The sequence below is a fragment of the Oryzias latipes genome, chromosome 16 (genome assembly GCF_053564925.1).
Source record: "Oryzias latipes strain Hd-rR chromosome 16, Olatipes_Hd-rR_3.1".
Classification (NCBI taxonomy): Eukaryota; Metazoa; Chordata; class Actinopteri; order Beloniformes; family Adrianichthyidae; genus Oryzias; species Oryzias latipes.
The window spans coordinates 30,854,809-30,868,403 of NC_136252.1; the positions used below are offsets into that span (position 1 = coordinate 30,854,809).

General features: G+C 41.7%; 1 protein-coding gene across 8 annotated transcripts in view; it reads left to right on the plus strand.

Annotated features, from left to right (window-relative positions):
- Window positions 1–358: 358 nt before the first annotated feature.
- The window catches only part of sema6cb (semaphorin 6Cb), a 170,396-nt gene continuing 157,159 nt past the window's right edge, over window positions 359–13,595 (plus strand). For 4 of the 8 annotated variants that reach the window (XM_078932533.1, XM_011485745.4, XM_011485749.4 and 1 more), the window contains exon 1: window positions 422–686. The gene's annotated coding sequence lies outside the window, so the exon portion shown is untranslated. Of the gene's footprint in view, window positions 687–1,736; window positions 1,848–9,039; window positions 9,141–13,595 lie in introns of those variants that run through there. The other 4 variants (XM_078932531.1, XM_078932536.1, XM_011485750.4 and 1 more) reach the window with 3 other exon arrangements.

Consider the following 13,595-nt stretch of genomic DNA (forward strand, 5'->3'; position numbering starts at 1 on the left):
TTTTTTTTTTGTAAAAAAAAAACCAAAACTGAATTAATCCTAATTCAAAAACCACTGAGAACACTTTTAAAATAGCCCAAAATGTGACTGGAGTGGGACTTTAGGACGTTTTGCTGTGCCTGATTAGGTGCAGTGCTTATAAAAAAATATAATATTGTAAATTAACATTCTTTCACAGAATTAACCTTATGGTAGTCATTTACTCAAAAAATCCTACAAAGTAATACGCGTAGCGTGTTGAAGTCTCTTTCCCGGCTGAGATGAATGTGTTTCTAATGTCGTTCAACATCTGGAAGAAAACTGAGCCGTTGTGGGCGGGGCGCCGCGTGCAAATTCAAGTGACTAGCCAATTAGAATCGACAATCTCCTGGAGACGCTTTGCGATTGGCCAGAAAAGCTGGCAAACTCCAGCGAGCGAGGCGTGGCCTAATTGGCTGCTGAGATGTTGTGATTTTCAGTGGGACCGTCTCCAGTGCTGTCACGGCGGTGTGCAGGGCGCCACGCAGCTTTTTCCCCGCGGCGCTCTGGGAATACTAACGGCTCTGTGAACGGAGCAGCTCAGCTCCCCGTTCCGGTACCGAGTCATCTGTGCGACACAAAGACTGCGACGTAGGGCTTTTTTTTGTGTGTGTGAAAGAGATTTGTCCCCCGTGGAAGTGCTGAGGAAACAAAACAAGAAAGAAAAGGTAAGAAGTGAAGGGTCGCAGCTGTGGCCACTTTAGCGTCTTTAGGCTTTAGTTGATGATCCAGATGACGCGGTCATTAAAGTGTTTGGGGCTCCGAAAGCAGAACCGAGGCGTTTGGAAAAGCTGTCATTGTTCACTACTCTGTCTGTCAGGCTGAGCTAAAGCCGCTCGCATTTTTTCCTTTTTGGGTTTTCTTTATTGCATGGATTTCAGCAACAGTCTCCAGAACTTGAACCCGCTTTGAGCTGCGTTTGCAGGAGACCTCGTGCGCGTGTGGCTCCAACGTTTATAGGAAACTTGTTTGCGCACTGGGGAGCAAAAAATGTATTCCCCCCCCCCCCCTTTTACTAGTTTTGCACCAAAAAAATGTCCCACATTTGCGTGTCTGTGCAGTTGCACTGACATCCACTCGTGTCCTAAATCACGCTTCCTCAAATCTGCAGTTGGTGCCAAACTCTGTGAGGAGAAACGATGAGCTCATTGTTCGAACAGGTTTCTCCTCCAGACTAGTTTCAGCAACCCTGATGGACCTCTGTCTGTCTGTGTCTGCCATGCGCAGAGATTTGACACCCCCCCCCCCCCCCCTTCACCTTAAGAGTCCGGCTGGTTATTATGTAGCAATGGATGCTCTCTTTGCAGAAACAGCTCCGTCTGTGATTTGTCCCAGCCTGTTGTGCATTAGTGCATCATCTCCCTGAGCGGCTCTTCGGTTTCACATGAAAACAACATGAAATGAATCATGCACGTGCAAAACCAGCCTGCAGCAGGTCGTTTTTATTTTTTAGCCCTTTGCTCAAAGTTTTGCAGGTATTTGCACTGCAGGGTCTGCCTCCTGCTGTGGTAGTTCGGGGGGGGGGCAAAGCCTCCTGCTCTCCCTGGACCAGGCAGTCAGATGTTTACATGGTCAGATCTTGTGACTTTCTTTGGTTTTGCTTCATCCCTGTTTTTCTCCCATGCTGCTGCAGTGATATCAGAGGACGGGGAGGGGGGCTCTAAAGGCTTGCGGTTCCTTACCGCAGTTGTTCAGTGACTTAGCACTCTCCTGCTCAGGTTATTGCAGTGGGGATCCAGGTTGCTGTGTTTGACATGTAGACAAGGAGAGGTGCCCCCCACCCTCCAGGACAAGTGGGATGCGCGTGCAGCCTGATTCCTAACCAGCAGGTATGTCTGGACTCCCACTCGTGCTATGAATAGTTGCACACCCATTTAAATTCGGCACTCATTTTTTAGGTGGTCGCCCACACTCGGAATCAAGCGGCTCCTCTTTGTTTCTTCCCCCTGTTTTAACTCGTTCCCATTAGGAACGTCTCATTATCCGAAAGGTTAAGTTTCAGTCAGAAATATGAGAGGAGAAGGCACCAGCATTCATTTGTCAGCATTGCTTTAAATTGCTCTTTTTCGCTCTGCTCACACTGTCAGGACCTGACAAGCCCAGCGCTCACTTAGCATGCTTAATGGTGCATTTAGCCAATTGTGTAATTTTATTTCCCATTTCCATTTTGTCGTTTTTCTTTGAGTTTGAAACGATGCGGGCCCCCCGATGGAAGGGCCCAGTGTGGGCAGATGGCATCCCCCTAATGGTCCGCAGGGTAATGATGGTTGAAATGGGTTCCTGAGGAGAGGCTGTGGGCTGTGGCCCAGAGGGACATTCAGCGAGCCCATTTCCATTTTCATCATCAAGATAAAGCGTTCAATTCAAATAAACATAGAAATATAGAAAGTGCATACACTCCATTATTTTGCAGGCAGCTTTGGTGAAAAGGAAGCAATGAAGACACTTTTCCATTAAATGGTCAGGAAGGGCTGTGGTTTCTCTTCAGTCGCTGTGAGCCCAGAGGGTCTTGATGGTGTTGAGATGATGTATTTTGAGCTATTGTTGCACCATCTCAACAGCAGTGATTTGTCTGAAGTGTCTCCGTTCTCCAGCACATGTGTAACCACTCAGGCTTAAAGATGGGGTTGTAGCGGCGCTGTGCTTCAGGAAGCAACAGTTAATCTCCCCTCCTCATCCACGACATATGGGACTTTGTTTGGCCCTGCACCTGAGACCGGCACCGGCCTGTGGCACCTCATATTTCACTTTGATAATGGCTGGTTACCCGTGGCAACTGTTGAGCCAGTGAGAGTCTTAATCCTTGAAGGGCAAGGTAGACAATGGCGGCAGCAAGGGGGTTACGAGGATGTGTGCTCCAAGGCTTTTCCTGGCTGAGTGCGTTGTAACCAACTGAGGGTGTGGGACCCCTGGGGAGTGAATTATTACCTGTCACCCCTGCAAACTCCTTGTCATCCATAATCCTGGGCTGACATGAAGCAGGCCAGTCCAGTATTGGGAGTATTGGGAGTACCCAGCAGGCCCTTGGCCTCCGGGGTTTGGTCCACAGCTGGTATGAAATTGCATTATTGTGTTGGATTACACGTTACAAATGCAAAAGTGAAGCGCTGCAAACCGGTCTCATGTTTTTTTTCTGCTGCGTGCCGAGTGGATCCTCTAACTGCGGTGGCTGAGTCCAACTTTATTTTCTTTTTTGAGTTTTCAGATGAAGTCCCAATTGAGCAAAAACAACGTCTTTACTTTGCCTGAAAGGAAGTTTGGCTGATTCACTGCTCCAAGTCTTTTGGGCGTATCAACTAGCAATGATTTTACAGTTGAGTTGCAGATCTGCTGTGGCAAAGGCGTCATGCCAATTTGGTTTCCTCATTATTGATGCGTGCTGCTGGATGTTTAAGTGAATACACACAGGCTTTATTCATGACGGTTCAGCCTCGGCGTTTGGTAGACTCGTCATTACTATACATTGATTGAGAAAACAGGCGCACATTCGTGTCCCGTCTGTGCTCCCGGTGTGGTCAGCTTAGCTCTGTAAATTTCAGCCAAACTGGTGAGCGTGTAAATTTTAGGAGCTACATCTTGGAGTTCAGTGAAAGGCTACGGGGGGAAAAAGAGGCGGGAGGCAGCAGGCCACAAACTGGACTAGTGACAGACCTCATCCCGTCCATCCAGACTGGCTGTCTTTCTGTGGTTGTGCCGAGCTGTTCCTCCGAAACATTAACCCCTTGTCAAACATGCGCTTGGTCTTTGCTTGCCAACCCACCGAGCCCACAAGCTATGCAGGATGAACGCTTCTTGTCCATCTGGTTAGACGCTTCATGAAATCCTGGATGGGTTCCAGTTGTTGAATCTAAGCTTGCAAAATCGGCAAATGCACCGATATTTAGATTTATTTTTTTATTTTTTTGCGGAGAGGATGTAATGTTTTATGAAACAACTGCTTATAAATCAAACCCTCAGCACTCTTAAGCTTCTCTAAGATTCCTGCTCCTTCATTTGACATCATCGTGCGCTCAGACTTGTGTTTTCATTGAGAATTCGGCTGTCAGTCATCGTGTTTTCAGTCTTTGTGCCCTCAAGAATCAACGGTGTACAGTATACACTATGACAGATGCACAGTCTTTGATTCGTTTGACATGAAATCAAAAATGTGCTGCACACAGCTTGACAGCAGCATGCATAATGAAGAGACAATGGAAAGTCAATGATTCCCCTGAAATTAAATCCTCCTTATTTGCATGTATATTTCATGTGATGGGGAAGTTAGTGAGGCATCAGATGAGTGTGGATTTCCATTGTTTTGAGTCATTATGTAATGATAGAATACAGGGATCCTTTTAAACGCTCACTCACATGCTTTAACCACAATTTGTAATGCATGGTTTGTATTTCAAACTCTGTTAGTGGCATCAATGAGCTTCTTTAAGATAAGCGTGAGTCATTAGTCATCAGTAGATGAGCCAAAATGTGTGTTATCTGCGTTTACCTACCATCTAATACAGGCGTCCTCTGAGGATTTAACTGTCAGCAGGATGATTCCATTATCCTTATAAATGTGTTTGCGGTGTTCATGTACTGTTAACATGTACGTCACTCAGTCTTTAAAAGATTCTGGAGCAAAGCTGTTAATGCAGCTGTGGTTTCAGTGCCCTCTTCTGGTTCTAATGCTGACGATTGTCTGGGAGCTAAATATGCTGATAGTAAACTTTTGGCTCACTATCAGAAACAAACCAAAGTTATTGGTAGGTGTTATAGTAGGTGTTAATAACGGTGTGATATTGATCACTTTACGGAGTCTGTTCTTTGTAGTTGTGCACTAAATTTATCGTTTTCCTTCAACCAGCAGGGAGCGCTATGATTCAACTCGAAAGCAAGATTGGGGAGTGGCCAAAACAAAAATTGGCTAAACCACAGACCATATTGAACTAAAAAACGATCAATTTCACTGCAAAATCTGCTAGATTTGATACCTTTACAACACTTACGTTTATCCAAAAGTGGTAAACTAACCTCGTCCGACGCTCAACCCACCATTACCACAGCGCTAAAGTGGAGGAGCTGCTATACCCGAGAAAATGAAGGTGCTGCATTTAAGAATCAATCAAATCTGATTAATTTATTGTAGCTAGGCCTGCACAATATACAGCAAATTTATCGTTATCGCAATATCCAGCTCTGCAATATGCATATCGCAAAAGACGGCGAATATCGCAATAAATCGCAAACCCAAAATGTGTTAAAACAATCTTCTAGCAGCTTGTAGCATTTAACGAATCAAATAAATCCCTTTATGCTTTGACCAATCAGATGGACGCCTTCCCATTGTTGACCAATCAGATGGAGGCCTATTATGTTAACCCTGGTCCTGAAGAGCCTCAACCCTGCCTGTTTTCCAGCACTCCTTAACCAGCTTGCTGTTGATTGGCTGACTCAAGTGATTTCACATCCTGATTGACTGAACACACCTGATTTTGGTTATCATTATCGAGCAGTCTAGGGAGAATTGGAAAACAGACAGGGTTGAGGCTCTTGAGGACCAGGGTTAGCCACCCTGACGTTTGTCCCCCATGTCGATGAGGGTCATTTGGAGGATAATTTTTAAAGTGTTGCATGAAATGGGAATGATGTTTTTGTTTATTTTTCTATTTGTTTATTTACCGCAAATTTATCGTTATCGCAATATGGATCACTAATATCGCATATCGCAAGGTTTCCTCATATCGTGCAGCCCTAATTGTAGCAAAGCTATAGTGTCCCATGATGACGTGCGCTCAGAAGAACTGCTGTTTTTTTACTGTTCTGACATTGTTTCTCACACACACCTGAGCATGTGGGCTCTTTGTTTTTTTTTAAGTTACTGCTAAGCTGAAAGGACTGAGTTTAAAATCGGAACGCTTCAAAGTTTTAGTGGGCAGCTGCCTGCTTTGCTATGTTTTATTTTTTTGTAATTGTGATGCTTTTATGTGGTTATACATCAAATAAATAAAAAGGACTGTATTTGTCTCAAGGGTCGATGCACTAAATGTGTTAAAAATACCCATCTCTTGTAGAGATCAGTATTACTATCAAATTCTTGAATTGATTCAATGTAAATGGCAAAGTTTCTGATTTTGATGCATATCAGTGCAGGTCTGCAATGGTCTGGTGAACCCCGCTCCTCTGTAGCTGCATTGACTCCAGCATCTCCGTGACCCTAAACGGTAATAAAGAAAAGTAGATGGATGGATTAGTACAGGCTGTTATGGCAGCACATTTATATTGAAATGTTTCACAGTTTTTATGTGCCATTAAAAACGCTTGTACTTCTCTATTCTTAGATGTTGGAATTAGAGACACTCGTGGTTGTTATTCTAAAGTGGCAGAAGGACATATGTTGCTTTGTGATTAGATAGGAGTATTGGGTTATAGGCAACAAAATTAATGTAAAGTCAAGGCAGTGCATTAAAAATATGCAGCTTTATTAAAGCTTACATCTCATGTTCTTTGTGTATTTAGACAATGGTTCATTCATGTGATGCTGATACAGATTTTTCATATTTAGAATGAACAACACTGAGTAGTTTTGGTAAATCCTAATAAAGTTATGACAGCGGAGTATTTTACAAACAAGAAAATCTTCTGATTCTTCTTCATCAGTTCTGTGATTAATGTAAAGTATGGGCGCTCTTAATAACCTTTCCACACACTAATTACTGTCTAGCTTGAAGTTTATAGGGTGGAGCTGACAAGACTATTCATTTGTCATTCCCTAAATGATCTTTTAATCACTCTCCAATGTATACATGTCTCTCATGCTGTTCTTGTCACAAATTGTCCTTCTAACTTGCAGGATTAGGTGTTACTTATCTCTAATGTTCTCTAGACCATTTAGTTGTGCTGTTGAGACCCCACAGAAACAGAGTGTTTAGTGAACGTTTATTCCAGCCAAAGGAATTCAGTTTGCCACTGTTTTATCCAACTGTTTTTGTTTTATTTTACGTTTGTGTCTGAGCAAAGACAGAGATATCGATTCTAATGTGAAAAGGCTGCTGAAGTTGTCGGAACAGTTAAAGATTTCAAGGATTAAAATACTTTGTGCCTCAGGAGACGTGTTGTCATAAAACAAAAACTGAAAACATGAAGAGCAGTTGTGAGATGAAGGAGAAATTGTTTTGCTTGTTTGTGACCTGGCTAGAGCTGTGACGGTGTGGGATTTTTGATCACCGCGGTGATGATGCAGCAGAAGTTGAGGTTAATCCCCCCCCACACACTCCTCCGCCGCCGAACACAAAAGCTTTTGCTTTCATTTAATCAAACCCAAGACAAATGTAATGCCCATTTCTGGTATAATAAATAAATGAACACGCTCTTAGAATCAAAGTTAAATATAAGATTTTTCTTCTTACTCCCTTTTTGGACTTATGTTTAAATAATTTTGTCCCATTTTATATAACTTTTGTCTTGTTTTTATCTAATTTCGTTATTCTAAACTTGTTTTCACTTGTCCAAAATAAAAAGGTTACTTCTTTACTTAAAGTCCCAAAGTCACACTTTGTAGTCTAGACTAAAAGGAGACAAACATTTACTTTGACAGTAGCACCATTTTCTAAAGGATTAACAATACAGCTCATATCTGGGGTCTAAGGTTTTAATTAAATTATAAACCCCTCCTTCTCCATGGAGAAGATGATGAAGCAGCAGAAGTCGCGGTCAACAACCCCACCCCACCCCCACCCCTCGCGGCCGCCTCCTCCGAAAACAAAATCCTACGGCCGTCGAGTCGCAAATGAATATACCGGTACAAGTAATAGTTACAACGCAGTATTCTTTATTAACAAATAACAGTAACAAGTAACCATCTAACTTATAACTAACTATCCAGGCGTAGTAGAATGAGTATGTGTGTCAGGGCGCGTGCGTGTTTAAGAGGACTGAGCGCGTGCCACGCGAGCGCGCGTGAGAGCCTTTGACTTCGATGGGCTTTAGGCAGCGTGGGTGGGGGTGGGGTGTCTTTTCCTCCACGTCTGTGGCAGTAAACCCAGACCAGTTCCAAACAACAGATGATTTTATTCCTTTCTTGGGAAGAAACTTGCCAGTGTCACCGGTGGCCATGCTGTCGCTAGCTGCTTGGTGTGTCGATTGTCGCGTGTTGCCATGTGAAACTAACGCTACAGAAGCTCTGGGGAGCCAAAAATGCGCCACATAAAAACTCGATTTAGTTGTTTTTGAAATCGCCCGTAACAGAAAATTCGAATTAATTCATTTGATCGATTTATTGCCCAGGCCTAGTGGGGAGGCTACGTCGTCCATAACCATAAGTCTGCTTATTGGGATGCCGATTGAGATCTAACATAACTTTTCATGTCTGCATCCAAATTCTACATGTAAGATACTAGGATTGATTAGAATTCTCTTGGAGTTGGGATATATGTTTTCCAGCTGTGTTATCTGTGCTTAAGGGCTTCAAAATCCTTTTTTTTAAACTTATTTTCTATAGATAAATGTTGCTGCACATCATACCCTGGATGCAGGACTTCAGTTTGATCAGCAGGCAGAAATGTTTTTGCTTAATGAACACTGTCTGTTTGGTGCAAAGCCTAAAGTGAAATGTACTTTAGTACTGGCTAGATCTTTAAAGTTTTTTTTCCCTTTTAATATTATTTTTCTAACATTAGGATTCATTGAAATTGCAGTTCAATAATATTTTTTTTAGCAGGTACACATTTGTGAACGGTACATTGCTTTTACCTCCTAATCATGTCTTTTTCCCCCCTCATTTTCATTCCAAATGTTAAACGTGTTTCTGTGCTTCATTTCCCGTATATTGGCTCTAAATCAAAGTGTGGGCGGCACAGTTAATGATCTTCTCGGAGTTTCAATTTATGAAGTTTTCATTTCTTTTGGTGAAGTTACTAGTATTTCTTTTTTTTTTGTCTATTCATTCAGAGTGGCTGTCACAGCTTGTACTGACAGCCCAGCAACTCTTCCATTTCCTCCAAACCAAATGGCTCTTTCTTCTGGGGAAAATGCAGCCATCAGTCTTTCTGCCACAAGTCATTTTCCTGAAATGTAGCAGAGAACTACAGCTTTCACTGCCTCCCTTTGATTCGCCGTAAACTCTTCAAATGGGCATTTCCACAGCTGAGGTATTTTTTTCAGAGCTTGTACTTACACTGGTGTTTAAGATTTGGAACTAGTTTGTGGTAAAGTAAAAAAAAAAAAAAAAAAACGATGGACCTTATGAGGTTAAAACCATTTCCTTTGTGTTTACAGATTTCTTCTTTAGTGACGGACAATTTATCCAACAAATAAGACAAAATGTGAATGAAATTCTGGAGTTTGGTCATTATATCCATCCATCCATCCATCCATCCATCCATCCATCCATCCATCCATCCATCCATCCATCCATCCATCCATCCATCCATCCATCCATCCATCCATCCATCCATCCATCCATCCATCCATCCATCCATCCATCCATCCATCCATCCATCCTCTGAACCTGCAGAATCCCTTCTGGGGTCATGGGGTTGCTGGAACCAACAACTGTTGGGTGAAGACGGGGTACATCCTGCCTGGTCACAAACTCACAACTTTAGATCTTCTGTAGGCCATCATTGTTTATTTTCATAATCTGAGTTCTAAAGAAATGTATACCTTTTAAAATCAGTTAGTTGAGTTAACACATTTTGCTTTACCCTTAAATGTTTAAACAACGTAAGGTTTAAATGTTTTTAAACCAGATCAAGTCATGTGACCTTGTAAGATCATTTCTCATGTTAATTTGTCTAGATAAGCTGTCAAACTTGCAGAAAAATTTAATGAATATAAAAACCCTGTTTATGCAACAATATTTTAGTGTCTTGTGGCACATGTTGATCAGAGTAGAAGATGGATGATTTGGTTGAAATTATGCTTTAATGAGATGCTGACAAATGCAAACAAAACATTAGATCCAATGAAAAAGCTGAAAAGGAAAGTAAAAATTAGTGTTATTGATGGCAAAGTAAAAGTTCAGACTTTTAGTGGATTAGCCTGAAAACATGTTAATAGCTGATGTATCGTAGTAAAACTGTAAAAGTCATTGAGGTTCAAACAGGTGTTGGAGATCCAAACTGATGTGTGGTCAAATTTTTGGCCTCTGTTCTTTTGTCTAGCTTGTCACATCTTAGACAATAACTGGGGCGGGGGGGGGTCTCTACCATCACCAAGTATACATGAGGAGTGAACAAATAATGGACACATTGAAAGCGCTTTGAGCGTTCGGAAAAGTGTTGATAAATCTAATCCATTATTATTATTATTATTATTATTATTATTATTATTATTGTTTAGTTTCTTTGATATGAGCTCATTGTTGCTTATTGCCTCATTTTAAATGAGTGTTTTTATGCTCTGAAAATGTCAAATGAAGCAGAAATTAGAAATATATGTATATATTTTTGCTTTTCTTTTATACTTGTTCATTGCTCCCATAAGGGGGACAAACATTTACCAAGTTCTCAAATTCTAAAATAAGTGTAGTTGTAGTTGTAGAGGGTAGAGTAGTGGGGGGTGGAGCTGTGGTTGTGAGGTGATCTCTGGGTTGCTTGGGTCGGGTGCCCGGCTGGCTTGCGGAGACGGGGCTCCGGCTGTGTGGTGGGCGGCTCATGGGTCCTCTGCTTCGTCCTTGGCCCGCGTCTCGGTGTCTGACGCCCGGTGGCCCCCACGGCTGTGGCCTGGTACGGCTAAGCGCGACTGTCCTGTGGTCTGGGGGCCCAGACGCCAGGTTCGCCTATGCCTCCTCGGCCAAGGGGGGCTCTGTAGGGGGTCCCCTCTGCGCCTAGCTGGGTGGGAGGGCGCCCCCCCCCCCCCCCCCCCCCCCTCCTGGTTGGGCTGGGGAGGATCTGGTTCCCCTTATGAACACACGGTTCTCTTCGGCAGCATGCATGTATCTCCACCCCCACGTGCACATTGCCACACTGCTCCCTGTCTGCTTCATCCCTTCTCCTAACCCACAGTGTATTGATGGACGGATGCCTTCCACTCATCTTTGTGTCAGAATTTCACCTTTGGATGTAATATTCGTCGTCTCAGCAGATCTGGTATAATTGTTACAGCTTAAAATAATAATTTATTCAAATCAGCGCCTGTGTCCCCCACTTTCTCACCTCTCTTCCTTTTATTATCTTCCACCACCCCCCCTCCACACACACACACACAAACGCTTTTCCCCTCTCCCTCCCCACACACACTAAGTGTAACAAATAAATAAAAAATACTAAAAAACAAAAAAGAGTTTATACAAATTTACACTCTGGCTGTTCAAAGCTATATAACCTCTTTTTGTGATAGTAAAATCTGTCCAACACAAAAGGCCTTCAGCTGTCATCTGTTTGCTCAGTTGTTGAATAGAACAAGTTAAAATAAAAAAATAAAATAAAATAAGTGTAGTTGTTTCTCCACCAAAGATAACTGTGTCCTCTCTCCTCCTCATCCATTAGCTAGATAACAGAGGTTCAATTTCTTTGACCGTAATTTTAGTTAAATGGTTCATTAATGGTTTTGAAACTCCAATTGAAAATTACACTTAATTATCTATAACCATCACTTTGCATCCTTAAATCTGTGGTGGGCCAAATTTACTGAAGACATTTTCATCAGTCTTAACTGTTTGCTGCGTGAGTTGCTCATACATTTACCAGTGTGTGCATTTGCTGGCACAGATGCAGGCTGTATTTTTTGTTAAAGCGCTGAAGCTCTCACACTATTGTTGGTGCATATTTTAGTGGTCACCACATGTGCTGTAAGTGTTTGGATTAGACTTTATGCTGGGTGAGTCTGCTGGCCTACACTTGGCTTGTCATTTTCATCTGCTTCTCAGAACTCCGGACTGATTTCCAATAAATCAGACTATTTTTAAAACTTTGAAGAGGGGAGGGGGGTCAGTTAGTATCACATGAGCCTCAACTAGGCACTGGTCCAAAGTTATTAAAATATACCACCCCTCCTTTTCACTGCCCTGTACACTCTCCATTCCAGTAATGTGTGTGTGTGTGTGTGTGTGTGTGTGTGTGTGTCAGTTTATTAACCATGTGTGGATTCAATGGTCTGTGCACACGTGTGTGTTACTTCATTAACCACCAAAACGGACAAAACTGTATCTAAACTTGAAAAATCACAGTATTTGAGTTTTGTAAGGAGTCTGTTTCTATCGTCTGTGCTTGCATGTGATCACTGATGATGCAATGTTCTGTGCTAAAGTGCTTCCAGGAAGTTTCAACGAAGCCAGACTTTCTTTGTAATCTTTGAAACTGATCTGTGGTTCTCCAGGATTTCACTGAAAACTCAAGGATTTGACTATTAGACATTTTTTTGCTCATGTATTCAGACTGGGAAAGTCTGTTTGCCAACTTAAAACTTGATTAACTTGAGTCAAAACCAGAAACATGTCTAACCGTTTTAAAGAACTTTAAACAATGATACGTAATGCATGCAACTTTTGCTAAATGCAGTTTGCTTCACGCTGTGTAGGTAATTTGAAAAGAAACTTCTGAAATAATTTTATTTTGATGCTGTAAATGTAAGTGTTATCTATGACTTTTGACTTCATTCTTAAACAAGGTCACATGAACGTACAGTATATATATATAAAAAACTTGCTCCTTAAAGTTTGGTTCTGAAGAAGAAAAGGGTCAGTTGTACATTCGACAATTGTACAAATTGATTCCATTCGCCTCACCAGAACCTGGATCGATTAGATTCCCAATTTTTTTTCCCCTGAATCTTTTGTACCAATTGATTCGGTTTGATTCCATTTTAAATTTATACGGTTTACACATTTAGAGATACTGTATTTGTATAGAAATACATTAATAATCTAGATATGTCTTGAATATATTCATATTAATCTGATACAGTTCACTTACTGTAAAAGATATTAGTAAAAAAATAAACCAATGACATTGTTAACACCACACAGTGTTACATGATTTCTCAAACGGAGAAGCTCCAACAGAAATGTGCAGACCACTAAGATTGTAAAGGCTCTTAACTGCCTCATATTCCAAAAATAAATCTTCTGCATCTCCTGGAGGCCATTTCCGTTTGGCCACTAGGTAGAGATCGCACTATAGAATTAAACTTTATTCCAGAGAATTTGAGCAAAAAACTGACCACAAATGGTTACTTTAAATTACAGCTGTTTATTTAGTCAGCAATGTATGTTTAGGTCGACCGAGCGTTAGCCGTCCTGTGGGAAATTCCATTACACGTTAGCATCAAGCTAGGCTTCACTGCTTTTATGCGTTAGATAAATGGAAAAAGAAAGGCATAAAAGATGGATCTCTACTTATATGGATCGATTATTGATTTATTAAGCTTGGATCGTTTCAGATCGATTAATCGATTTTATCAACCCAGCCCCTAGTCAGTTGCCTTTAAGGGATTTTGATTTAATCAGGCTGAATAAAACGACATAGCAGTGACTTTATTAAAAGACACACCTGCAGCTACTACTTCCTCATTCGGGGTTAAGCCCTGACTTTTAATCTCACTTTTAAAAACATGGCTGATCCATGTCAGACTAGCTGAATGTGCTTTTCTCTGCAGACTATGAC